This window comes from Oxyura jamaicensis, chromosome 7 (genome assembly GCF_011077185.1).
Source record: "Oxyura jamaicensis isolate SHBP4307 breed ruddy duck chromosome 7, BPBGC_Ojam_1.0, whole genome shotgun sequence".
Classification (NCBI taxonomy): Eukaryota; Metazoa; Chordata; class Aves; order Anseriformes; family Anatidae; genus Oxyura; species Oxyura jamaicensis.
In genome coordinates, this window is record NC_048899.1 from 27,108,675 (window position 1) to 27,130,203 (window position 21,529).

Below are 21,529 nucleotides of genomic sequence, written 5' to 3' on the forward strand. Positions count from 1 at the left end.
CCTTCCCTTCCCTTCCCTTCCCTTCCCTTCCCTTCCCTTCCCTTCCCTTCCCTTCCCTTTCTTCTCTCCAGAAGGACAAGGGAGAAGGTAAATTGCCCGATGCTGGGACTTAAAATTTGTCTGAAGTGCTTCTTCTGAGTATACAATGGATTTTAAAAGCAGCTTGTTTAAAGAATCCAACTTCACTGTCTCTTTCTGTGTGTGAGGGCTGCTGCCTCTGACGTATTAGCTGGATGTGTATAAACAAGTCAAAGCAAAAGAAAATATCACTGCAGTAGGAGAGACTCATGGGGAGGACAAGGTATGAGGGCATTAAGGCACAGGTCTGTGATAGAGAATGTCTTTATTCGGTTCTTAGCGAGGGCACAGGTTGCATAATGTAATTCTGTGCCCATTCCCAACTGCAAATCAAGTCTTTTTTCCTGTAACACTATAAAGCAGAGCTGGGGATGGACTTTTATTATGCTTATATGCAGTACTTAGAAGTCTTAATAACCCAATTCTAAGTGAAGTGTCCAAGTACTATGAATAATAATCAAACCATAACAGCAGGAAGTACCTAATGAACAGAATTAATGTATCTCTTGTTCCAATTTTCTAAGATTAGTAAACTTGTTACAATCCCAGTGATAAATACCTGGCACTGACGTCTTCTCAATTGGTGGATATTTTGACTACTTCTTTTGAATGCTAATTTCTTTTTTCCCAAACGAGTTGCTAGACATTAATAGCTATGCCCAAAATCAGGTTCTTGTGTGCCATTCCTGACTGATCTGTCATGAAATTAGCCTGGCAGCTTCTCAAGTACTTTCATTTCCTAGTCATCAGTATCAGCACTTGAAACAGTACAACAAATAAGTGTTTCTTTCACAGTAAATCAAGGAAATATTTTTTCAGATTGTCTGTCCCCATAGGCAGAGATGAACTGGTGTGATTCATTTTGATGCAAAAGGACCATTTGGATATATTTAAAAATACAGCAGCAGTGTGTTTAAAAGTGACAGAACAGAAACTGTTCTTTTTTCATACCGCATGTGTAAGGCATTGCTTTCCATTATTTTGTTGGAGAACAGGAGTGAGTGCAAAAAGGTTATTTATCTAATCTAGAAATGCAATAATACACCACAAAATATGATATACTGCTAGAATCCCACTTTTCTCTTGTCAGTTCTTGGTGTGTGTGTGTGACCTGTGTCAAGTCTCTTAAGTTTTCCAGAGTGTTCCTCTTCTCAAATAGAAAATAACAGCAACAGTCTTTTCCATTTTTCTTCTGAATTTCAGATACTGCAGTGGGAATGTTTTTAGTTAAGCAAAGCATAATTTTTAAGTTAAGAAGATGACAAAGAATGAGAGTATTACAGCTGAGAAACAGTCTTAGCTGGCATAAATTATGTAACTTTGTAAAGTTAGATCTTTTTCCTATTTCAGCAATTCACCTTAAAAAATACATCTCTTGGAATACTGCACAATCTCAGCACCTCATAAGCATTTCAAGTCAGATCTCACTACCTTTTAAAATTATTACTATGGGTGGAGTGATAGCCAGAGGACCACCAAGATACTCTAGGAGCCTTAATATATACAGGTAGAAGAAGCTGGACTTGTTAACCCAGAGAAGAGGAAGCTAGGGATAGGGAAATCCACCTGCAGCTTTTTCTTTCAAAAGGAACAGAGTAGATGGAGCCAGATGGAGGTGTGAAGTGAAAGTTCAAGGGACAACAAAGGGAAATTCTGAGTAGTTAACAGAAAATAAAATTAAATTAAAAAATCGACACAAATGTGGTCAAGTATGGAACAACAGTGCAGAGAATATGGAATCTCCTTCCTTGGAGATTTCTGAAACCTGTCTGGAAAAATCCTATACAAACCAATCTTACTTTATGGTTAACTCTGCTTTGAGCAGGGAATTGGATCAGACAAACTACAGAGTTCCCTTCCAACTTACATTGTTCTTATTACAAATAGGAAAGTCTAGAGAGAGTTGATCTGTGTGTGCTTATTATAACATATTGTATATAACATTATATAAAAATGCAGTATGTGTAAGAAAGTATACCAAGTAAATTGACAAATGCAAGATGAAAGTCTATTTTTCATAAAGGTACAGGCTTCTTTCAGTTTTTTTATATTTCTTTGTTCTTTTTTTTTTTTTTTTTTTTTTTTCCTTACCCTTAAGGACCTGTTTGTATTTTGATTTTCTTTTGCAGTATGCGCAGGCATGAATTTATAACAGCTTAGTGTTTTGTCTTGTCTTCCTCCATTCATTTACCAGTCATGAAAAAGGACAATTTGTACTGGCAGATCTGATGAGATTGTTCTGCTTAACTGTTTGACCTACCACTGCTGCAGTCAGGGAGGCTGCTCAGGAAACAATTCCTGTTTGCCCACAGTTTACAGCACACTGTTTTAAGAAGAATCATCATGCATTATACCAACAGACTGTCCAGTTACATGATTCATGAACAGGTTTCTCATGCTGCTCACTTGTTTTTAAGATGGGGCTGGAGTAGGATTACTTTGTCTTAAATTAGTAAACTCCAAGAGGTTGCAGAATCACTTTGTTCACTGCAAGATTCATCTACATCGTAACTTTTCTATGAGGATCAAGGATAAAATTTCCCACTTTCAAAAGCAAAGTTTAAAGCTACACATTACTGTTTGCTTATATTAGAATCTCCATTATTAACTACTTAGCCACTGAAGTCACTCAGAATTCACCTGTAAATAGTTTCCCAATGAATCTTTACATAACCACCTGTTCATCAGAATTTCCTAGTAGGGTGCTATGTTTAATGTAATTATTGTTTCAAGTATTTAACTTGACACAGGCTGTATTTCTCAAGAAATTCCATTCTGACATCTACTAGTAAGCATTAGCTTCCCAATGAGAATTTTCTTATATTACCAGGATTTTGTGGCAACTTTGCAAGGTAGCGAAGAAGAATAATAAACATTGTTATCAAAAATGTTTTTGGGGAAAATGCTGAATCTTTATATATATATATATATATATATATAATAACTAGATTTTCATATTTCATCAGAAAGATAAAAACTCAATCATATTTGTAAGCTTTCCCAGAAATACAAAAACTATTTCTATTTAGAAGCAAAAAGAAACACTTCCAAAAAGTTCTAATAGTATTTTGTATATGTCAATGAACTGGAAGAAACTTTTATTGTTTGTACACAAAGGGACAAAGGATTTCAGCACAAATAATTTTATGCATTTTATTTTCATTCCCATGATTAAATCCTGTTTTGTGAATCATCCCCCAGAAGCCTGTAGAGTTTATGTGGCAACTGCTTTTCCACCTAGCCTCAGACTGAAGATCTTTGATCAAATGAGGGATTGAAAACACCTGATTCAGTAGGATGTGAGGGCAAGTTAAAAATATTGCTTAGGTTTTTTTTTCATAGTATCATAAAAACCAATCACTGTATAATGACTGAGGTTTCTTATTCATAAGCTAAACAGTTATTTTATTAGTTTTATAACTTTTCAACAAAGTTGTAATGCCTAGGTTAGGGATTTCAAAAAGCATAGCTCTATTTCAGGTCTTAAAATCGTTTCTTCCCAAATGAAGATTCACATTATACTGGGGTCGAAATGAATTCTAATACTAAAATTCATGGTTAACATGGGCTATTTTGCTGGTACCTGTGAAGGTAAACCAAGCCCTGTGGCAAAAATTAGTATAGCGACATTTACTTAAACAGTTCCAGAGATAATGAATGCCCCAGACACAAGGATGTCCTGTTTCTGGGTCAGGTACTGGGTATTTAGATCCAGTGGTAACAACAACTACAGTGCAAATAAATATAACAGCACAATTCAGTGTTTGAAAGTTCTCTGCCCCTTTACTAACTTTATTGTTTATGCCAGGACATTGGAGATTACACAGAGTGGTGTGAGGCTCGTGGAATGCTGAATTGCATTCAGCTTTTACAAATAGGCTAGAGAATTTAATGTGGCTTCAAGGAATCACATATATAGTTTGACTGGAGTTATTTAGCTTATTTTAAAACCTGTATGGGAGATTCTTAGTAATTACACTGGAGCTAGAATGATTCCTGTACAGAAAACCATTCACTCACGTCAACAGAGATTTATTTCACAATCCTAGGTACAGTGAAATATCAGTGGTTGTTGATGAAATGCTTGTTGTGGAATCTGTGGGCTTAGTTGTTGGATAGTCTTCTGATTAGGAAAAAAAAAAAAAAAAAAAAGATTGATGACAGATGCTAGAGAACAAATTAATGTTTTTTTACACTTGATTAACTGCTTAATATTCTTAATGTGCTCAAGGTACTGGAAACACTTGGAGGGTAAACACAGAGAGAACTCAGAACCTGAAAGTTAAAGTCACTGAGGCCAGATTTTAATTAAATTTAAATTAAAAACAGAGAGGAAATTAAAGTATCCATCACATTAAAAAGAAAAAACCAAAACAGGTTCAACACCAAAAAAAAAAAAAAAAAAAAAAAAGGAAAGAAAGAAAATCTCCATTGAAAACTAACGGTCTGGCTTTAAGCAGTTTGTAGGGAAATTATTGCTGCTGCTGAAGTAGTTTTCATTATCATCTGGGGCCAAAAAGCATTTGGTTCTTGTGCTGCTAAAGAATCAGGAATCACATAAAGGTGTAGTTTAAAATTTGAAGTAATTTCAAAAGTGAAATTCTTGTGAGATTCTGAAATTTTTCCAAGAAAATTGTCAATATAAACTGTCAGAAACTTAAGGTAAAAGGTTAAGGTACCACGTTTGCAATCCGGCCATTGATAACAAATTTTATGTTGCTTGGATAGAATGGCATTATAATTAATATGTGTGTTCAGTGGATCCATCAGCTGCATTTGAGGCTACTGAAAATCACTTTAGAAGGTGACTGACAAAAGGGAAAGAAAAACAGAGATGCATAAAGACAATCAGATTTTTCATTCAGTCTTGTGTAGCGAATAAATATGTTTTGTGCAGTTACAGTTACAAATATGGTAAAGCTTACTAACCCAGTGTATTTTAAATCTTTTCAGTTCACTGAAGTGCTTTAGGCACTTGTCAATGAACGCTACCCCTCTCATTTTGGCTACAATACTCTCACCAGTGGTTCTTACTGATTCTGGCGATGCAAGTTTTCCTCAGACCTGCCTATTGCTTCCAACTTACCACATTCCTTGTGTCATTGTGCTCATCATTGCCAACTTTCATCAGATTTGTAAATGCTTGATGGGTTATTTCTATTCAGGTTCCAGCTCCTGCAGTCAGAAAGACTTTCTATGAAAGTTTTAACTGCAACTTCTGAGCTTCTAGTTATCATTCACACCTTGAAAATACAACTTCCAGTAACAGAATAAATATTAAAAAAGGCTTTTATTTATCTATTAACAATTTCAGAATCACATCAGACTTCTAATAATTGTGTGGTCTCCCTCAACTATTAAGTTTTTCTTTTTCACATCTTTTGGTCATGATCATTTTATTATTATTATTATTATTATTATTATTTTAGTAACACAAGTGTGGGTAGTCTTAGTTCAATTCTCTAAGATATTAATAATAAGGATAATATTCACCTAAACAGACAATATCCTGTACATATAGGCATATTTGACAGTCTTAGGATTTAAAGTGACAGCTCAATAGTTTTTTTAGTTTTTGTCCCCTGTTATGTTCTATTCTTTTGTCTGCTTATTGCTACTTAACCATTTGAACCATTCAGTAAAAAGTGTACAACTGCAAAGCCTCATTTTGCAGTTTACTGGAAAGGAGGACCAGAATGCCTCTCAAGAGAGAATGCTGGGTGAAAAAAAGACTTACCCAGAACAAAGAATGGCAGAAACACAGAAACACTCAAATTTCAGTTGCCACAAGGCAAAAAAGAAATATTTCTTGCAAGAATGTGTTTGAGGGGAAAACATTTTTGAATTTTATTAAAATTTTGAGGAGAAATATATTTCTTTCCTGCCCAGATCTAATTAAATACTTTATAAAAATGTACCTGATGTTTGTGCCTGTGGTGACTTAAAGTTTCTATGGCTAAAAAAGAAAAAGGAATGATTTCCCCACAGGAATGTAAAGAATATTTCATACAAGACCCCCTGACATTGGTTTATATATGTGTACTCAAGAACTCCTAGCCCAGAGAATTCAGTGTCTACGTGGATATAGTTTGCAAGCAATACTATTGTATAGAGCGCTTAAAACATGGCTTTGCACTTAAGGTTAATTGGGGAAATAACCTGACATTTACAGGGGTAATGCTGTGTTTATGTTTCCCTTGTGTTTCTAGAACAGCCAGATATTTACGTGACATTTTCATTTAAAAAAGGAGGAACTGCAAATTGTATTTGCAGTTCAGGCTTATTTCAACATTATCCTTTAGAAAGATATATGTGGCATTTGATTATGAGGGAATTTATTCCACAGACTTCACACAAATCACAGAAGTAAAGCTGGGTCTTCAAGGAAGGAACTCCAGCCAGATGAAGTTGAAACCATCATAGCCTTCTTAGGCTAACTGTTTTTCTTTCAGTTCAGGATTAATATAAAGAAGGAACTTCATTCTGTAAACTGGACTAAGCCCATTACTAGCTACATTCTCACTGTAGTGTAGGCATGGAAGCATAGAAAACATCAGCATCCTTATTACTTATTCTGAGGAGGGACTTCTGAGAAGCTGGAAAACGACAGAGGGAGCATAGACTGGAGATCAGATCAAAATCCTTTATGCCAGAATTTCAAAAAGTGTAAATCTGTAGAGCCCTGCTTTTTGTAAACCATCAGAGGTTCTTCCCCTTATCAGCACTCTGAAATTCTGGTAGCATTCAAAGAACAATAAAAAAGTTATATTTTGACTGAGTATTGTGCAGAACTTAAGCCACATAGCTCCCAGGATAGTTAATACTTTTCTCATGGATAGGGAACTGTGGAAACTCTGAAAACATATAAAAATGTGTCTCGTGCTTTAAAGGGAGTAGTTATTGATGATGATTTTCTTGCTGAAAATTGTGACGCAATTGTTGATGGAGTAGCCAGTGATGCTAGTCAAATGTTGTACTGAATGTCACCCTCAATTCATAGAATAAACCAGTCAATTTGCTCTCTCTTGTTGTTTGTCAGCAAAACAGAATATCACCATGCTTGTGTTAAATTCAGTGGAAAAACGAGAGCTGGAACAAATAAAATTCATCTAAGCTCTTGATATGACCAAAAGGTGTTGATTGGATGCAGTGTAGCAAAGTAGTGAGGGCTCTAGAACTGTAGGATAGCTGCTTTATTTCTGATAAGCCTTGTGGTGTCCTCTGTTTTTCCAGCCAGCATAAATGCATTAACCTGATTGTTCACTGCATTGTTCTGGTTTCACACCAACATGAATTCAAATATAAACCTGTGGTAATGTAGTGAGAAATCGGGACAAGAATCAGCAATGAGTCCTTATGTGGCACAATACTACATGAGTGATAGTAACATCACCTTTTCCTATGCCTAATTTTGCCAAAGTTTGTAGATACTTCCCTACTATTCCATCTTATTAAGCTTTGGGAATGGTATGTTTTGTGGATGAACCTGTTGTAAGGCACCCTGCTGCAGAGTAAATGACTTTTGGAATTCTTATGCCTGTACAACTCTGCCAATAACTCAGTTGAATGGCATCTGACAACTGATTATTACTCTTTTTTCTAAGTTGAACTACTTTTTGGCAAAAGTCATGCACATACTAGCAAAGTCATGACTACATTCATCTGCCAAGGATCCTTTTTTTTTTTTGCTCTTCTAAATCTGTACTTTAGTACATCTCGACATTCATAACCAGGTAGTTTCAGTGGAGCAGTTGCACTACAGAAAAAAGATGAAGAACAGGCTTAGATGTGCTGTTTGCCAGTGGCAGTGGCAACCTCAGCTAATAAGAGTATAGAGTTCTCATAACAGTAAGTCAGCTGTCATACATTCTTAGAGAAAAAAAAAACAAACTTGCAATATTTTTCTTTTCTTTGGTAAAGGAAGTCTACAGAGAAAATACTGGTTAGTATATTATGTTTTTCTCAAAATATCTTTTCTTCTCTCCTTAGTAAAAGTACACCCTAATTTCTACAGGCCGTGGGTGAGAAACATTGCTAGAAAATATTCAATTGTGTAATCGTGCGGTTTTTTTTGGAGGTCTGATTTCGTAGTAGTGACTTCTTTTGTAGTGTTGTGTGGTCATTTAGAAACAGCTCAGGACAGCATTGGGGAAATGAACTCCATCCCAAAATAATGAGCCAGACCATTGGTCTGTGTTTGAATATTAAATTAACAAGATCCCTCAAAGTTTGTATTCTATTTCTGATTACTCATTCCTCCTGCATAGAGTAAACCCAAGGAACATATAGAAGAAGAGATGATCACAGAAAATGTGAATTGTGCAAGTGTCTACTAAACCATTTGGTTTGTACCTCTAAGGAAATTCTGTACTAAAAAGGAGAGGTGCCAGATCTGTCAACACTCCAATTTTATACACTAGAATAAGTAAAATGTCTCTACCTCCCACCCTTTTATACACTTTGTGAGCACACAAATGATGTAGTGGTACTTCAAAATCAACTTATACTCATCAGCATCATCAAACATAACTGAAAAGAAGTTGCTATCATCAGTAAATAGTCTTCAGCATAAAAAGGGCAGTAAAATGTATTTCTTTACTGTCTCCATACACTACTCAAAGTACTGTTGTTTAAGTGGGTTTCTGCAAACCAAGCAAGAACACATTTTCCTTGATAAAAGTGTAATCCAAGTCCCACTGAAGGTCATCTAAAGGGTTCTCACTGACATTGTTGGGCTTGGATTCAGCCCTTAATGTACTTTGTAAGACATTTTATGGAAACATTTATGTTGGACAATAACTGCTCCCAACCCTACCTTCCCTGTTGAAAGTCATAGCAGATCAAAACTTTAAGACTTCAAAGAATCTCTCTCCTGGCTTGCTTTTGCTGCTCCTCATTTTGCCTGACTTACCATTATTGAAAATTTCTCTTCAGTCTCCATTCACATTGATTTAGGCTGCTGCTGAAGGAGTGACTGACAAGCTCGGAACAGAAGATCACAAAACCAAGAAGAAAAAAGACAGCAAGTCAGCATGAAATTTCCAGAGGCCAGCACTGCTGAGGAACAGGCTCACAGAAACATAGAAAAGAACACAGAAAATAAGTCAGGTGTGCAGTGGGTGTTAATGCAGGGGACAGTCCCTATTTCTTTTAAGCACAATATCTAAAAAGGAGAATAGGAATATTGAGGGGACTGATTATAAAAACACTCAAGCAAGTTTACATGAAGTTCCTGCTGGTAAATTAGAACAGATTCTATGAACTCTGTGACACTTAAAGAGTTGTAACTCTTCCAACTCTGCTGCATTTGACTCATTAGTCAGGCTTCACTAAAGTAGCTGCTGGATGGCTTCAATGAGTTGATAGCTGCATCTATCCCAAACCCACCACTATCTGACAGCTAAAACAAGTGGAAATGAAGACAATCTCCTCAGGATTGTATCCAACCAACAGAACAATACTCCCTTTTGTTCTTGGGATTATCATCTGCTTTTTTTTTAATATAATGGGTTTACAATGCATAGTGTAAAATCCTTAAAAGCTAATCTCTCTGTGCCCACAGGCCCTTTCTAAATACTTTAAAAGCTCTGTTTTCAAAGTTCACAAGTCATTCCCTATAATGGTTATACACCTATGGAAGGGTGCAGTATTTGTAACATGGAAACGCCTGTTCATGTAAAGTAAGTTGTTACCTTTGTAAGGCTACTGATTTTAAAAGAAATTTAGAGTATCAAAATCTCTGTTTCTGCTGGAAATGCAGAAATGTGTGCACACACATTAAAGAAATAAGTATATTTATAAACATGCTTCTTAAGGTGAACTTCAAGCTAATTTAATCATTTCTTTATATATCTACGCAGTATGAAGCTCTAAGTCAAAATACATTTTACATTTTTGTTCATTGCCCACAGTCTTCTCTTGCTAGGACCTGAACAAATTTTGAAAAGGAACAACTCTGTTTTATGAAAAAATGTTTATGCTGTCTCAAAATACTGGATGAGAGTAAGAATGGTGATAGAAATTACCATGTGCTTCTTTTTCCAAGGGCCTGTGGAAACATTTTTTTTTCATTAGAAAAAAAAAAAGGAAACATTATCATCTGTGTGTGACTGATAAAGGGTTATTGTATTTTCTTCTCAATGTGTTCTGCCTATAACAGGGAGAGCCTGAGGCAAAATTTTCAATGTCATTACCACACAGGTCCATGAAGAAATTAGCAAGGTTTTTCTTCGTTGCATTATATGCTTGCTATCATAACATCTTAACTAGAAAGATTGGTAACAAGTGTCAATAGTATTATCTATAGAAATTATCCTGAATCGTTGCAGATAAAGGGAAAGGAATTGGTTGTTAGGTAAGTCGCAGTGAACTATTCTTCTGTATCAAACAATGCATTCAGCCACAAGAAAATGAGTCCCCACACAAGAAGACTGTTTAAAACAACAAACAAACAAACAAAAGCTAACATGGAAAGAAAAATCACATTTCAATTTTCTGAGAACTTTTTCTTTCAGCCCAATGTTGAAAACTTGTTAAAATGGCATAGGCAAAAGATACAAAGGCCAAAGAAGAAACCATAATGTTGCCATCAATGCTTAAAATTTCAACATAAAATTGTCAAAATTAATATTTTTTTATAGCAGTTGTGTTTAAATCTTTATGTGCCAAAGATAGCAGCCTCTGAATAGAAGACAATATTAATTGGTGATTATCCTCTGTGTTGGTTTTGTTTGTGCTTACTTTTTGAGCAATCAGGGCATGGGCTTGGGAGACCCTGCTTCTCACTGGAGTCTTCATGTCCTGTAGTATTTATACAGCATAACAACTACGCAATTCAGCTGTTTACAGCAAAAGACCTGCCAACATAGTCTCATTGTACAGCCCCTCACAGAGCTCTTTCACTCAGCTGTCTCACCATGAGCCATACTTCTGGGCCCTTGTTCATCTGTGTTTGTCAAATTAGACTCCTGGTCATATTGCATATTTACTGGGAAGTTTTTCTTCTTGCAGCTCTGTATATCTCATTTCTTCCCTCAGCTTTTGGTATTTAATTCATATTTTTTTTTTTTTTTTCTAGCCAAAAAAACTTTCCAAAAGGAGAGTTTTATGATTCTGATCCCTTTACAGTCAGGTCCATAGGCATTGGCTGACCTTTCTAGGAGAGTAAAAGCATTTTTTTGGTGTTCACCCCTGTCCGAAAGCTAACTGCATATTAGCAAAAATCCTTCACATCATCCAGGATATTTACAGTGGACCCTAAGCAAACATTTTGAAGTGTGTTTATTGTCTTGGGGAACAAAGTTATTTATATAGGCATATATATAAAGTAAGAAAAAAAATGTAGATGTGTTGAATTTTCATGTCTGTTGTGTGATGAATGAAGCATCCACTATGTATGAGGGTAGCTAATTGTGTAACTGTGTGTATTCACTTTCATGTACTGAAGTAAGACAATATAATTTATTCATTTAGTAACTAACAAGTTATTACCAACTTGTCTTCATCTTTACTGACAACAAACAAACAAAGAGACAACAGTATTTCCATGTATGACACTTCTATGTTTCTCTCCTGGTTGCGACTTTGTCCAAAGTATGTTATGCGAATGAAGAAATGTCAAGGATGTCTTGTGTTTCTGTCACAGAAATTGACAGCTGTCAATTAAGAATAAAATGATCTTAGGGCAGTGGAAATGTTGCTACCTGCAGCTATGTTCAGTCTGCGATGCAGTTATAAACTGCTTATTTAGCTTAAATTTCTTTACTTTGTTTGTCAGTATATATTGTATATTTTGAAAGAAAAAGTATTAGATAATATGATTTGAAATTCTACACAGGTATTTTGTGAACTGCTTATGAGTCACATCATTATTCCACGTGTAATAAAGATGCTACAGAAGAAGAAAGTAAATCTGTTAAAAGTAGCTTGGAGCCTATTTCACTATTATTTCTGATTTCTACCAGCATCAAAGTTAAGTGTATAGCTTTCTCTTACTTGATTTTCTATATCTGACTCCTCATTATGTATTCTATTAAGTTTCCAAAGAGCTGTCACAAATGTTTCTCTCCTTTTATTTTAGTTCTGGTCTTTTTCAAAAATCACAGAATCACAGCATAGTCTAGGTTGGAAGAGACCTCCAAGATCACCGAGTCCAACCTCTGACCTAACGCTAACAAATCTTCCACTAAACCATATCCCTAAACTCTAGTTCCACTCTTTCTTAGCATGCAATGTTTTTTGAATTCTTTCAGTGTAGAATGGTAGGTGGCTTTTCCTTCCTCAATAAACTCAAAGGCCCAGTGCTTCTAATCCATCTGTACCCAAAAAAAGATACAGGTTTTGTCAATATTTAGTAGCAGCAGTGCCCTGCACAAAGATAAAAGTTCTTTCTTGAAGCTCCTCTGTTGGTCTGCTGGATTTCTGGGCCATGCCAATTATCTGCAGGTCTTAGATGTGTGCTCTGTACTCTGTATTTACTTAAGTCTCTGTTTATCAGCTATTGCTTTTGTTTCTCTTGTAACATTTCTGGTTATTGATTAATGAGGTCTTGTATTCGGAATGTGAAATTTTAAGTTTAACAAAGCAACAGTTAAAATAACAAACATTAGAAGAAAAAGCTTGCTGAGAGAGGCTTTGCAGTGCTGCTCCCCACCTACATCAATTTGAATCTTAGAATTGGATCTGTGCCCGTGCATGGGCCCCGGTCTCTCTCAAGGCCACTTCTCCTTATAGTGAGACTTCTCTGGTTCAGTACAATGTAGACACAAGAACAGTCCATAAGAATATCAATGAAAGGTGTCATTTGGGCCAGGATTTTGTCTTTCAGTATTGCCATCTTCCTTTTCACAAAATCAAGAGGTGCCACATAATTCTTATGGAAAGAAAGAAACAAGCAAGTACAATACATGGTGTTCACTTTGTTATCTAAGACTTCTATCTTTTTCCTCTATCAGGAAAAAAAAAAATATGTCAAAGGAAAGCAACTAAGATTTTGTATGAAAAATATCACATTCTTCCTTAACAATCAAAAAAAATATTGTATCTTATCAGACCTGTAAAATATTGCATAAAAGAAGATCCCTTTTCCCTTTAGTGAAGAGGAAAGGTTATAGTTTAAACCTAAACAGCCATAGGCAAACCCTTAATGAAACTGATTTCTTGTGTAAGCAAGTCTAAAGCTTTGTGTTTTAAAACTTAAGGATGTCAATTATTGAGAAATGTTACACAGAGAGTATTTATTACTTCCAAGCAATATTTACATTTTGAAGGTCAATATCTTGTTGCTGTTTGAATATGGAACTTGTATAACCATTTGTAAAAAATGCCTACTTACATAGCATTTTCTACCTGATGGAAAGTTTCTGTACAATAATTTGCTGGATATTTTGCTAACAGTGATTCTTAGATATCATGAATACTGAGATGTTCTTGGTAAAATGTAGCAAGTTTATACACAGTCCTTATTTTTTTTTCTCTAAACTAACAAGTTATTTGAAGTTTAAAAATATGGAGATTAGTTGGAAAATTACTAATTATCTGGCAAGGCTTAGGCAATATCTTACCAAAATGATAAGGACAGGCTTTACTTCACAACTGGTTGATAAGAAGAAAAGACAATTTTTTCTTTGAAGTCTTTTTTTTTTTTTTTTTTTTCTTAAAGACTTTAAGAGAGATTTCAGTTTAAAAAGACTATTTTTAGTGCAAAGGACTTTAATAAAATTGGAGCAAGAGCTATTTTGAAACATAATTTCCACTTTCTATTTTTAACCCCAATTGATCTAAAGGGATGTCACAGAAAATCATACCAATAAGGAGAACAAAAGCTCTGGTTTTAAAAATAGCACAAGATTATTTTTTTTAAGGTCCATACCAATGACAAATGTGCTGTATTGACAGCTGCATATGATGATGCTAGTGATACCATTTCAAATGCACTGAGCCAAATAGAAGATTGCAGTGTTGATAACTAAGGCCAATGAACTCCATAGAGACATGCTTAGGGTCAAAGAGAAACTCTGTGACCACCACAGCAAAGCAAAATCTTTAAGTGGTTCCAAATGGCAGAGAATGAAACCATCTGTGTAATTCATAACACCAGTCTCTGGCAGTGTTGCGGGTTGGCCCTGGCTGGCAGCCAAGCACTTACACAGCTACTTACTCATATTTCACGATCAGTAGGATCAGGAGAAAATAGGAAGAAAAGAAGAGCAAGAAGACTCATGGGTTAAAATAAATACAGTAAGACTTGTGGATTACTGTCATGAACAAATGACCTGGTCCTTCATTTACTGTGGTGATCAAATGCTGGAATAATTTTCCCAGGGGTACTGTGTAATCTTCATCCTTGAAGATATTCAAACTTGACTGAACACGGCCCTGAACAACCTGCACTATAGATGTTCCTGCTTTGAGCAGAGAGAGTTTGGACTATACAATCTCCAAAGAAGCCCTCCAACCTCAACGATGCTGTGATTCTGTGAGATTGCAGAAAAAAAAGAATAAATAGCTGTGGATTAAATAAACAGCAATGAGGGTGGTATCAGCTTTATTAAGAAAGCAAACAGTAGCAAGAAGGGTTTAAAGATAACAAAAAAAATATCAGTGACTTTCTGGACAAAAAAAAACATAAAAGTTATACAATTGTTACTCTAAGAAACACCTTCCATACCTGTATGGAGGAGAGCCTGTATTTTATGGGCTGTTGTTATCTGTCACCCTTAATAATAATAATAATAATTTGAATAGAGTTGAATGTTGAATATGTTCAGGATTTGTTTAGAGCACTGTGGGCATTTCAAAGTCCTCCTTTAACTGAAGGAATAAAAACTATCCAGCTGTTACCTGTCTTTGCTGAGATTCTAGCACCCATATTTCCTTTGGTCTGAAAACAAGACTTTCCCATTTAATAACTTAGCCCTAAAGTGTTTGGCAAATCACTTCCTATTCTGAGCTAGATGTTCAGACAGATGTTCATAATGGGTATTACGTACAAAATTTACTTCACCCATCTCTACAAATAATCACCTCTGGGTAAGTACAATTCACTAGGCCACAGAGGGAGAAAATAATTTTACATCCCTTTGACACTACAGGAGGAATGTTAATATCTAAATTTTTGTCGACGAGGCAGATGTCTCTATAGGTGGGCATGACCCTCTGCAATCATTTTAATTCATTTATCTGAAGGAAATTATCTCAAGTTGAATACAGCAGCACATGAGAACTTACTGTATCTATAACTATAAAGCTGATATTTTCTCTTTACCTCTTCCCACAATATTTACATCTTGACCAAACTATGCTTCTTAACATTGAATAAATGGCATTGGGTCATTGACAATTCTGAGTCATTGATTCATTGATCCATAGAGACATTGCTCTCTTACTGAAGCAGAATCTTCCTAAAAAAATCACATTTTTCCTTGGAAATTCTCTGATTTATGTACTAATCAAAACCAACTAGTATTTCCTTGTCAAAACAGAGAAGGTGCTACAGAGGTGGTCTGATGCTTATTTTATTTCTACTGTTGTTTTCCACTGTATACTATAGCCATACCTTTATAATAGACTCAGCATTATTATTATTATTATTATATTATTATTATTAATAATAATAACAACCTGGGGAATATTCAAGATCACATTGATATTTATTCATTTTTCTGATCATCACATCACAATAACGTAAAAGAAACAGAAAGAGTCTGTCGCCTGCATCTGCAAAGTTTTATTAGCTATACTGTATGTAAGCATAAAGGTGTTACCATGTGACAAGTTTGAACAACATTTGATTTAAAATTGCTTCTATGAAGACTAATGAAATGGAGCAATATTGGCCTAATAGGTTTGTTCTTTTATGGATCAAGTCAAATGGAGCACAGAACATTTTTATTCTCACTAGCTAAATGTATCTAGTTATGTAATGGTTAAAGTATTGCAATGGGAATACTAATGACAGTAAACAGACAGGGTACTCTATTTCAAATCAAATGGGCTCAGAGATTACTCATTTTCTCTTATAATAACAAATGGACTTGTCAAAAATAAACAGAAGGAAACCATAAAAATGAAACACCTGCTATTTCTTTTTCACAGATGTGGTTGCATATGGGTAGATATACATAAATATAATATTTGAAATATTATCCAGAAAATGAATCACTCTGTGGTCTCATAACATCAAATAGAACTAATAAAATAAAAAGGGATCTTTGAAATCTTCACCTACTAGCATGATTCCAATGAATCTTCTGTCACTTGTACATTCATGTTATTGTTTTTCCATTAATTTAATTTATTTTATTTTTTTAAAATGAAATTCTGTCTTTAAGTTTCAAATTGTCATACAATTTCACCAGGCATTAACATACAATGTTCTGTTGTTCAGCACACCAAACAACAGCATCAGACGTGTTTAGTAACAAAGAATACATTCTCTCTGAAAGAACTTAAGAGATGGCTTCTCTCAGGTTTTAACATTAATATTTGGGGTATTAACATTTTAGCTTCTCTTTTGAGAACCAACCAGATCAGGATAAACAATTATATTTAGGGAGACTTCAATGTCCTACAGGAATATATAGGATATATATTATATATATTATATAGGAATATAATATATTAGTTCATAATCAAGCAGTACCTATTGTATATAGAACAGCAGTATTAAAATCATGAACAGCAGTATAAAATCATGATTAATTACATCCTCCAAAATTTAAGGGCTCTGAATTTAGCTCTGCCTTCTGTCTTTCACTTCTGACACTTTTATACACTCACAAGTGAAATTGTTTCCTGTAAAATTGTAGAGGATTTTGTCTATACCTTAAGTGAGATTTTATCCTCTATCTCATCTGACACTCATAAAACAGACATGTAAGTACTTCCCTTCCCTATCTCACACTTGTTTTTATTTCTTAATAGGTGAATATACAGTTCCTAGGAGAAGAAGTCACAGTGACTCCTCTTTCTGCTAGAGTAAGTCAGTAAAATAATCTCAAAAAAATCTTTTTTTTTTGTAGGCTGGGAAAATGTGATACCACCTCATAAAACTTTTCACCTTTTGTATAAAAGTATTTTATAATTGTTATTATTACTAATCCTGATGGATTTCAATAGGTTCATGTGATAAAATATGATGTAATTTAGTTTATATTCATTAAAAACAAAAGGTATGAACTAGGTATAACATAAAGCATGATACATTTCACATGTAATTCGGAAAGTATCACATCTACTGTATCAAAGTTGTAATTTTCCCATTCTCTGCACTTATGAGATATGGCAAATATGTGACAACACAAAGACGAGTGAATGTGATCTTCTTTGAAATGGTAAAAGAGCCAAAACCCCAAGGAACAAGATGGAGGGGAGAAAGTATGAAAGTTACCTAAATGATGAGGAGAGAAATGCACACTGGAGATAAATTAATCTCAGCATAATGGTGTGGAATGGGAAATTCTTGGTGTGTTTGGAGATGTTATTCAGGAATTCTTTAGGCAATTTCCTAGTTCTATACCCTTACTCTCCACAGTTAATGCAAAATGCAATTGTGAGTGTGCAAATCTGTGTTTTTGCTACCCAGGCAACTTTTCTGGCTGTTTTCTTCCTCCAACTCCTGTGTCATCCTCCATGAGGTGGGAGTGGCAATATAACACTGTGGCCAGAGGCTGTGAGTGTGTAGTGTACTATGCAGTGAAATAGTGCAGCCCAGTTATAGGAAACTGTATGGGTTGACTGACCTGATTCCCCTGGTATTTATCATGCACTGAGTCTGTTGTTGAAGATAAGAGGTTATTTGCTGGATGTGCTTTCTGCTGAATTCTTTTCTGACACAGAGAATTACACTAGTGCTTTCAGAGCTATCTGACAGAGATTACACTTTTCTATATGTTTCTTGTTTCCCATATGCTTTATTATAAATGTTCTCATTTGTGCTTGAAGACAAGGTCTCTCTGCAAAAGTGTTTGATGACTAAGAAGAGTGAAAATAGGTGGAAAACATATAACATATATATAACTTATACTTTGAGTATTTGTTGACTTTCTTGTGTGTATGGCCCAATAAAGTTCTGACAATTGAGGTCCTGAAGTTGAGGAGTACATGTTCCTAGAGCCTCTCACTGTGCAAATTGGCTTCTAAGATATCTGCTTTGGAGCAGATGTTTAATCATGACTAAAAGTGGTTACATAGAAATCTAATTTTAAATCATGGTTTGAGAGACTTGAGGAAGCCTTAGGATTCTTGAATGATTCTTGCACTGGCAGTTAGTTTTTCTGGTGTTGGTCCAGAGTATAGTTAACTTAATCAGAAATACTATCTGCTCCTCCAAATTACCTTGCAAAGAATAAGCCGCACTCAGGCCTGTAATAATTCAGTAGTAAATCATTCACACTATGATTCAGAACTCTTCTATATCTGTGGAAGTTGCTTCATTAACTTCAATAGACTTTGCTGACAGTGCATGTCAAAAGTTTGATAGATTAAGAGTATAGCAAGAGTAAAGGCTTAGCTAAACACTTAGGCTTAACAGGTGTGTTGATGTAGTTTTACCTAGATATTTTACCTATGATATTTCACTTACAACTTATGATGATTGTGGTATCTGGAATTAGAGAAGCAAAGCAATGCTAGCCTGCTGAGCAGAAATGTTTGTTTGTCTGTTGGAATATTTCTGTATTTTAATGTTTGTCATGGAATCATAAAATATCCTGAGTTGGAAGGGACTCAAAAGGATCAAGTCCAGCTCCTGGCTCCCCACAGGACCACCCAAAAATCAGACTATGTGTCTGAGAGCACTGTCGAAATGGTTCTTGAACTTCAGCAGGCTCAGTGTTGTGACCACTGCCCTGGGGAGCCTCTTCCAGTGCCCAATAACCCTCTTGGTAAAGAATCTTTTCCTAATATGCAACCTAAACCTTCCCTGTTGCAGATAAGTTGATTATCTAAGAAACAAATATTGCTAACATATTAGAAAAAAACTACTGGATGAAAGTCTGAAGGGCTTCGGTCAGCCAACATGGAATAAAGTACCCCAATCCACATCAAGATAATGTAACCAAGTTTAGGAAGCATTTAGAATAACTAATGTGTGGTTAATAATAAACATAAAGTTATTAATAAGCTTTAATGGCCTGATCAGCCTCACCTGGAGCCTCCAGACATGCCTGTGGGATCAGGAATGCTATTTAAGTTTGGCCCAAATTAAACTTGCCTGGACATGTTAGTCTGATATCTGTGTCTGGCAATGGGCCTTGCTGATCCTGACTGCCTACATATATTAGGGTCTTGCTTTGCCATCATAAAGCTGTATGTGACCCTAGTTCCCCTTTCTGGGTCTGATCATAACCCCAACCCATAAACTGAATTCCTTGCCTTGGCCTGGCCTCATAGAGGTGCCAGATGCCCTGGGCTCAGAGCTGCTAGATAAGGGATCCACCTCAGCTGCTAGCCTATGTGGAGTCCTGACAAAAGAAAACAAAAACTGATAAAACAAACAAAAAACAAAAGCTGTAAGAGGTAAGGTTTTGAAGCTGCTTTACTAGAATATAACTATCTCAGTAACTAAAAGGGCTAAATGAGGAAAGAGGTATGAACCTAGTCTATAAAGTGGTTTCATTTTATATGTTTTGAAAGATGACCAATTTGCTGTTTGTATAGTAATAAACTAATGCTAATTCATGTATGTTGTCATTCTCTGGGAACCTGCAGTAGCCCTGAAATTATTGTAACAAACGATTCAATGAGGCGCTGCTACTATGTTTCAAGGTAACACATATCTTATTGGTTTTATTTAATCTTATTAACTAGCCAGCAGCTAGTTCCTCAACAGTCTTGTTCAGGGCTTTTGCTCACAGGTAGATGTCTTCAATATTGTTGAAAGCCCTTGAGTGACTTTTGGAGGTATATTACACTCCCAACATACACAGCTTAGTATTCATGAAGAAAATCCTAGTAGCATGTTTGGCCTTGCTAATCAAAAATATAAGGCTGATGTTCTTATGAGATCTGCTTGTGAAGAGGAAGAAGGCACTTAATGTTATATCATTTTCATGATCGTATTTATTAATAGCAGTAGAAAACTCATGTGCCTCTTACAAACAGCTTGTAGTAATGATTAGTATTCGTTAGTCATGTTTAGCAAATTTTAATAACCTAAATATAATTATTTGCATTCCTGTGTTTAAAACTTATGACTGCTGTCAAGATGATACTTCTTGAAACTTTTAAATTATGCCCTTAAGGTACAGAAGTCAAAGATCAGAAGGGAAAATGACTAACTTAAAAGACTGTTCAACATAGGGAGCAGTGCATGCTCTTTAAATTATTTATGAAGTACAGACCCCTTCAAACTCTTGGGAATGCTGGCAGCACAGCAGTGTCACCAGATGTTGCTGGTGCTTGGTTTGGATGGATGCAGAACTGGACACACTGCTACATCACAGTTTTAAATCAGCCAGACTTTTGGAGAATATAATGGTTTTGCTTTATGTTTAAATCCCACTCTGCATCTGGGAAGCTCCAAAGTGTTTTTGAGAGTCTGAGACTAAAATCTTAGCAGTAATTTGATATAAGATTATCTATATTAGCTTGTCTTTTGCTCAGGTAGTGGTAGATCAATGGAGCTTGAAAGGAGAAAAGTCAGGATATTCAGCTGGAACACTGCAGGAGAGTCTTAATACAGAGTCTTAATACAAAGACAGGAGAGCCTTAAGGAGAGTGAATGTGCATAATCTGGGAGCAAAGTCCCAAACAATAAAAATCAAGCAAAGCATGACATAAGATTACTTAACAACAATTTCTATACATTTTGTAAGGAACGGGGGGTATTAGCAAAAAGAAGGCTCCTCAGATGTCTAGCATTGATATTACTTATTACACTGAAAGCTTTATATCTTTTTATAAAAGTTTCCATACCAAATGGATTTTTTTAAATTTTCCTATTACTTTTAGAAGGTTCACAACAGTTGGCCATGAATGACTATTCTGAGAGTGTATCAAATCCAGAAGTTCTGAAAGATATTTTGAAGCCTGACAGACCTAACAACTATCTTATTAGTCTTGAGATGAAAACAGGGATGTAAATTCAATGTGGATGAAACATGATCACTTTGATTTGTGGAGTACCTTGAAATGCAACATACTGTATGCCATAACAATTTAAAAGGGCATTTTTCTTTCTTATCTGGTTACGGAAGAGTATGTAGCTAGGTAGAGGTAAGATAGGAGTCAAGGCAGCAATCATTTTTCTTTCCTACTCTGTGCAGAAAGAAACAAATTAAGGCCAGGAAAAGGGAAAATGTTCTAATACAAAATTGAAAAGCAAATTGAATATGTGTTTAAAAAAAAAAAAAAAAAACACACAAAGTGAAAAACCCACACAGGACCACAAGCTGCATTAGTAACACTCTAGGCAACATTTGTGTTTAATCATCACCATTATATTCATCTG

General features: G+C 35.4%; 1 long non-coding RNA gene across 1 annotated transcript in view; it reads right to left on the reverse strand.

Moving 5' to 3' along the window:
* The window catches only part of LOC118170316, a 16,278-nt gene extending 4,108 nt beyond the window's left edge, over positions 1-12,170 (reverse strand). Inside the window, exons 1-2 of the long non-coding RNA XR_004752641.1 lie at positions 11,615-12,170; positions 7,518-7,525 (exon numbers count right to left, since the gene is read on the reverse strand). This is a non-coding gene — a long non-coding RNA (uncharacterized LOC118170316). The remainder of the gene's footprint in view (positions 1-7,517; positions 7,526-11,614) is intronic.
* Positions 12,171-21,529: the final 9,359 nt, after the last annotated feature.